This window comes from Penaeus vannamei, chromosome 10 (assembly GCF_042767895.1).
Source record: "Penaeus vannamei isolate JL-2024 chromosome 10, ASM4276789v1, whole genome shotgun sequence".
In the NCBI taxonomy this organism is placed as follows: Eukaryota; Metazoa; Arthropoda; class Malacostraca; order Decapoda; family Penaeidae; genus Penaeus; species Penaeus vannamei.
In genome coordinates, this window is record NC_091558.1 from 13,111,279 (window position 1) to 13,119,321 (window position 8,043).

Consider the following 8,043-nt stretch of genomic DNA (forward strand, 5'->3'; position numbering starts at 1 on the left):
GTGTTGTTAAGTGAGAATAGGCAGTGTGCGCCGTGGTCAAACCCTCTTGCAATGGCGCAACGTGGTTTGCAATGCCGCTAAATGCGTAAAATGTGTAGGTCTATCGGCACACGCGACCCTCTTCAATTAATCGATGGTTAAAAAGAATCGATAATTCTTTATTTGGTTTAAGTTAAGGTTGGAAATGTAGTTATTGTTCCTTGTCAATAACGGTTGGATCAAAATACTGCCGTTTGTGTCAAAGGATTCTGTGCATTCCGAAATTAGACTTTCATAGGCCTAACATAAAGAATTGATCATGCGTAAGAGCCAAATGCTACTTGGCTTTCCCCTTCTGTTGCTAACCAGATTGATCTTTCCCCGGTTGTTGTCTTTTTGTGCTTCAAGTCTTTGCATGTAGTGAATACCCTTCATTGTGGTTTTGGCAGAGGGGAGAGGAGGTGAAAGAGGGGAAACCTAATTAGATGCTGAAACATGGTATGCTTTTTTTTTTGTAAATGCCATACTGTATGTTGTATGTTCATAAAATAAGGAATGCTGGCAACCCTAGCAGTAGTGTTGAGCAGGTGTGATACAGATGTTTATCATGCAGGTGTTTCTCTCATAGTGTAGGGAAGTTGCTATCTTGGTTTGTAAGCTACTTGAAAGATTTACTTATTTTTTGTATCCATATTGTTATAACATTACATAACATCACCATATCATCATCACCACCATATCACCACCACCATATCACCACCATCACTATCATATCACCACCACCATATCACCACATCACCACCATCACCATATCACCACATCACCACCATCACTATCATATCACCACCACCATATCACCACATCACCACCATCACTAACATATCACCACCATCACTATCATATCACCACATCACCACCATCACCATATCACCACATCACCACCATCACTATCATATCACCACCACCATATCACCACATCACCACCATATCACCACATCACCACCACCACCATATCACCACATCACCACCACCACCATATCACCACATCACCACCACCACCATATCACCACACCACCACCACCACCATATCACATGACCACCATCACCATAACCACCATATCACCACACCACCACCACCACCATATCACCACATCACCACCACCACCATATCACATCACCACCACCACCATATCACATGACCACCATCACCATAATATCACTGCCACCACCATCACTATGATATCACTACTATCACTATCATTATTATCATCATCATCATCAATCATCTTCATCATCATCATCATCATCATCATTACTCATCATCATCATCAATGACGATGAAAATAATAATAATTATCAGTCATTAATAATGAAATCTCTAAATCATCCTTTTTTTTTTTTATTATACTCTCTGCAGCCATTATCACTGTCATTAGTTACATACTGTATCATGATGTAAAATGCAATTTTTTATTTGATTACCATAGGGAGTGGCACTTACAACTCTGATCACATGGATATAGATGTTATAGATAAAATGTAAAGGCAGTAGGAAAATGCCCTAAACATGAAAGGAAAACTGAATAATGAATGGTAGTGTATGTGTAGTAGCCTAACTCAGAAAAGGTGACATGAAGAGAAATTATACACATCAATAGAGGTAGCAGGATAATAAAGATGGCATGATGTTGTGGATACATTAAAAAAAAGGGTTAATATTGAGGGAAACTTAAAGGAAATTATAAAGAAATGAATGTCCCCTAATTATTGGAAAAATTATATTATTGATACATTAAAAAAAAGTTTATACAGATGGAGGAAAATGTTAAGAATTTAATGTCACCTAATTATAGGAAAAATAATGTGGAAAATAGAAGCAGATCAATAGCAATTATGAAATGCAGATCATAGAAAGTAAAAAGACATAACAAAACTGAAGCTACCTGGAAGATTATGGGGAAGAAAAAATAAGGTAAACCTACTAGGAAATTACATGTAAAAGCATGGGAAATTGAGGGATAACTGACAAAAATATGATAAAAATGTAGGAGGCAGTAAAGGTAATGGGAGATTGTTTGAGAAAAGTCATGAGGGAAAAATCAAAGAGAATGCAATTTACATAAAAAATTACTGGATAAACAATAGAATGTAAAAAGTAAAGGCAAAATTACAGTGGATGATGCGGGAAAAGAAAAGTGTGGCGTAGGTCACCAAGAGAGAGGTGATTACAAATACTGGAATGTGAAGCAGATGGAAAGTGAAGTGATGAAAAGGCTCACAAGAGAATATAGAAATTAATAGGAAGCTTTTGAAAAAAAAAATGATGAGATATTAATGGATAAAATAGTATAAAGGGCTTATGGATCAGTACTTGTAGATTGTCAGGATTGATTGCATCTACTTGTCTTCTTCATATATAGTTTCTTCATATATAATTTTGTTACTGTGATGATTCCAATTGCAGTTAATGAGAATTGTGGATGTAGACTGCTTTAGGGATCCTGTTATAGATGGATTTATGAAGCATGTGATTGGCACTTTAAGATGAAGCTAATCTTTATGGTATGGACACACTAAGTGAGGGCAAATTGAAGATGATATTCTTGTAGAGGACAAAAAATTAGTCATTGGTAAAAGAAGTAATCTCCAGACATGAACATTAATGCCACAGTAAAAAGAAAAAGATTGCGGAAAGTGCTGCTCACAGTCTAAGCCCACTTGGTGCTCCTGAGTTTCAGCTATATCTTACTGTGCATACTCAGGTGAAGACAATGTTTCCCGGGGTGAAGGGTATGCCTAGTCATGGCAACTTAGATTCTTGAATAGATTTTGTGACATGGGGTTTGAGATTTAGTCTCTGGTGGGTACATCCATACTGTAAAGAATTACCATAGATAATTTTAGGTTTTACTTTTGGTACATAGGCGGGTAGTAAGAATGTCTTGTCAATGGATATTGTTTCTGAGCATCAAGTGATGGAGACATCTCATCAGGAGTGCACAAAGTCCTTGGAGTGAGAGATTGACTTAGCAGACTTCAGGAAGGAGCTCTGGCAGGATTTCAACCAGTCCCCTTCTTCTTTCTTCTTTTATAGGGTTTTAGACTTATTTTGTCTATATTCCCTGGATCTTGATTTCTGGAGTCTTCTGTTTTTTGATTGCAGGTTTTCTTTTGTTGATTATAGTTTTGTTCTCTGTTTTCTATGATATTCACTATTCTTGTTCTTTGTAGGAATATCTTATGTCTTAAAATGTAGTACTTTTTAACCGATGAATGATTATCTCCTGTAATGAGTAAAAAGATATTAGGATTGGTAATCTTGATTTTTTTAAGAGCCTCTATTAGTTTAGTTCTCTCGGAATGGAAACGTGGATATTGTAGTGTAAAGTGTTCGATTGTTTCTTCTGGGTGTTGGCACCATCTGCAGCTTGGTTCTGTTTCTAGTTTTAATCTGTGTAGATGTTTTCTGAGTCTTATGTGATTTGTCAGTATTCTTGTTAGACAAACATCTAGTTTTCTAGTTTTTGATCTGCACCATGGTTGTGGAGTGGTATCTTTAAGGTGATAGTTTTTGTGATGAGAGTTTTGGTTAATTGTTCTTCCCAGAGTATTTTGATTTTTGCTGTAATATCTTTCATCAAGTTGGTGGTATCTTGCCTTATGTTTGTGAAATTATTTAGATCATGAGCTTTCTTCGCCGCAAGATCTGCTATTTTGTTTCCTAATACGCTTTTGTGCGCTGGGATCCACTGAATTGTTACATTGTGATTTTGAATTGGTAGTGTGAAAATTTGTTTTTGTATTTCATATGTGATTTGTTTATAGTTGCTGGGTTTGTTGTTTTGTACAGATGAAAGGGAATCTGTGAAAATTGCAGTTTGTTAGTTTATTAATTTCTATATATTTCAGGCCTTGATTTATGGCATATAATTCTGCTTCTAGAATTTAAGTATTCTTCGGTAGTTTCCAGATTGTTGTGATATTTTTTTGTTTGATATAAATTGCAGCTGATGTTGACTGAGGTTCATTTATTTTGGATCCATCTGTGAATATTTTATTACAGTTTTTATATTTTGTGTTTGTTAGCATTTTGAATTGTTTCCCAATTATTTCATTGGATAGGTCTTTTGAGAAGTTATCAATGAAATTTGTAACTAATTTTTGGGAAATATCATGCCACGGTGGTATTGGGGTTATATTCAGGGTCTTGTTTATGTAGATTTTGATTTTTAGTTTTTTGAAAGTTTCAATGACTTTGAGTCCATGAACTTTTGTCTTTGTTTGGTTTGTAGTCTCAAATACTTTTTACAATTTTTTTTTTTACTGGTAAGTTGTCTGGTTTTCCTAGTATTTTTACTAGTTGAATACAGGCAAGTTCATTTGTTCTTTCTGTTATTGGGGGTTTGTTTGTGATTGCTTGTAATGTTATTATTGGAGAGGATTTGAAACATCTTGTGGATATTGTCATTGTTGTATTTTGGATTGTTTCGAATTTTTTTATTTCTGATTTATTTGCTGTTCCATAAATGGATAGGCCATATTCTATTTTTGGTTTTATAGAAATGTTGTAAAACTTCAGCAGAGTTTCCCTTTTTGCTCCCCAGTTATATGCTGCTAACTTTTTCATTATATTTATTCTATTAATAGATTTTATTTTTATGTTATCTATGTGTTTAGACCAATTTAGTTTTGGGGTGTCGAATCTTAGTCCTAATATATCTTGGTTGTCAGTGAATTTTGGTTCTATATTGTCTATACTTATTTTTGGTAGCTGGACTCTTTCTTTTTTTTGTGAAGCATAATGTTTTGCTTTTTCTTAGATTTATTTTTAAATCCAGGTGTCTGCCCATTCTGTTATTTCTTTTGGTCCTCTTTCCAAATTGTTTTTGGCTTCATTTAGATTGGCTTTCATTTATATTGATGAATGTTGGGCTTAAAGGGGAACCTTGTGGGAAAATACTCGAGATTGTACCTTTTATAGATTTTTGATTGCCAAGTTCTTTCTTTTAAAAAGCTGTATACCCAATTTATCAGGTTTCCTTTTAGACCTAGATTTGCCATTTTTATCAAGAGTGCTTCATGGTTTACCATGTCGAAGGCTTTTTCCAGATCTATACATGCAACAAGTGCATATTTCTTCTCTTTCATGGCATTAGTTATATTTAATTCTATTGTTTTGTGTGTATCTTCTGTGTATAACAGGAAGCTTGGTATGTCTGTCTGGTCTGTTATTAGTTTCTTACCTCCAGTTTAGTCTTTTGGTTATAATTTTTTCCCTAAGCAAGTGATATGGCTGATAAATCTATATGATTTTGCTTCTGATGGAGTTTTTCCTGGTTTTATAATTGGGTTTATTGGTACATTTTTTAAAGCTTATGGATATTCTCCTCGAGTCCAGTGATTGTGTATTTGTTTTAGAATCGTATCTTAAGTTTTTTTGAGGGGCATTCTTATAAAATTTGTATGGTATTTCATCAGGACCATATGCTTTATTATTTTTTGTGTTTGCTAATGCTTGAATTAATTTTTTATTTGTTATCTTCCCATTTATTTCTGTATCATTGGTAGTTTTCAGAAGTTCTTCCTTTTTTGTGTCTGTCAGCATATTTTTTGAATGTTTATTTACTGTTTTTTTATATTTATCTTAGAATATTTCTAGTTTCTTTTTGATTTCTATAATAGGTTGGTCATTGTCTATTAATGGGTTGTTGTTTTGAGTTGTCTTTCCTGTTATTTTTTTTTATAAAGTTCCAGATCTTTTTTAATGGAGTATTGAAATCTATTGATGTGCAAAACTTTCATATGACACTCTCTTTTCTTCCTCTATGATTTGTTTGGCTTTTGCTAATAGTTTTTTATATTCTCCCCCAAAAAAATTCACTTGTTTCTTTCTTTTATAATTTCTTTACATTTAGTCTTCCACCATGGTGTATTTCATTTATTTTTTATATCGTGTACTTCAAATTTGAAACATTTTTCACCAATGTCTTTTATTAGGACAGTTATATCTTCTAGGAAACTTATATTTCTTGTGTTTGTTTTATTTAATTCAAGTTGATAACTTTTCCATCCTTCATTTGAGAGTTTCCATTTTTTCTCTTTTGACTGTGGAGTAGTGTTTATTGTGCCATCTATTATTATAATTGGTAAGTGATCACTACCAAGGTTGGGCCTGTTGCGACTTGTAAGTGACTTACAGACGATGATGTTAGAACTAAATCTGAAGTGGACTCCATTGCGTTTCTGGGGTCTATTCTTGTGGTCTGACCTGGTGTGGTTATTAAAATGATTATTAAATTATTAAAAGTTTTTGCCTGTTGTATTTGCTTGTTTTTCATTTATTCTTGGGTTCCAGTATTTATGGTGACCATTAAAGTCTCATATTATTAATTTAGGATCATCTATTTGATCTAAGTAATATTCTTTTTTTTTTTTTTTTTTTTTTTTTTGGCTTAGGTTATTGCATGGGTTGTACATTAATAGAATGTTAGTCCAGCTATTTTTATGACTTATTTTTATTCCCAGTGCTTCTTTTAGTCAGTCATTTAGTTTTGTTTCTTTATATTGTAGGTTATCTTTTATGCAAAATGCCAAACCACCTCCTACTTGTCCTGGTCTGTCATATCTTATAGTTTTATAGTTTTGGAAATTGAAGTTGTCTTTATTTTTACACCATGTTTCACCGATTGTCTATAATATACGTTAATTCTATGTTTTTGTTTAAGACTGATCTTGCATTCCATAGAATTACTTTATTCATTTAGAAGTACTATGTACATTTTAAGTATGGGGGAAAATTCTTTGACTGTATCTATTATTACCTCTATAATTGTTTTCTCTGTATCCATATTATTTATGATGTTTGTTATTGTGGTCATTGTAATTTTTATTTGTTCTATCCAAGAGAATTCTTCTTTGTTTTTTGTTTGTACATCTTTCTGTGTTTCCATGTCCCTTAATGGGGTTGGTAGGGTCCAAGCTATTGGAGAATCTTCTATATCTATTTGTTTTGATTTATCTTTTATTGGGTTAGGCTGAATTGATTCGTTTTCTTTTTTTTGAGTCTCATCTTTGGATGTGGGAGTTTTGTCTTTCTGTTTCTTATATGTGGATTGGGTTTTTATTTTAGTTGGTGTTCTCTGTCCTGCTGTTAGACTTTGAGCTAAGTTTAGGGTCTGTGCATATGTTTGATTTGATGCACTTTCTGTTGTTGGATTATATGTGGGTTTCTTTATATTTTCTTCATTTATGGATGTTCTTATATTGGGATTTGAGGTTCTGGGGGAAGCCTTATTTTCAATTGCGACTATGTTGTCGCTTTTGAGAAGGGGTTTTAATTCCTGAAATTGTCTCTTAATATCAAGTTTGTTAGGTGTTGCATTTTGTTTGTTTATTTGTTGTGCCTTTTTATGTATTTTACAGTCATTTGTGTTTGGCGAGTGGTTCTCGTCACAGAAGAAGCAATATGGGTTATTTGTGCATTGTTTGTAAGCATGACTGAAATCACTGCATCTACTACATCTTTTTTTTTTTGCATGTCATTATTCCATGACCATATCTCAGACATTAAAAGCATTTTGGTAAAGGGAATGTATACTGTTGCACTATATATGGTCTTTAAAGGTTAGAGATTTTGTTTGTAACCATTTTTTTGTGCTCTGTCATTATTTACTTTGTTTATTCTGATCACTTCCACTATTTCATTATCATGCCCTAGCAGTGGTCTTATTTTGTCTATTATTTCTTTAGGCTCTAGTTCTGTTTCTACTGGGTAAATTGTGTCGTAGGAACAGCCTATATTTTTATTTGAAGTTAGTTGTTTGCAAAGGATATTCCACTCTCCAAGTTTTGTTATTTGATTTAATGAAGGTAATTTAGTTAGACTATTCACCTCAAATCTTATGGCTCTACCAATGCCTAGAACTCTCAAGGAGTCTTCTATTATATATTTTTGAAATACTGATTTGTTTAGGGCATCTGTCAGTTTCATGGGATTATTAAAGCATGCTCTTTCAGATCCATCAGTTAAACTTATTAGTACTACATGCTTTGTAATTTCATCTT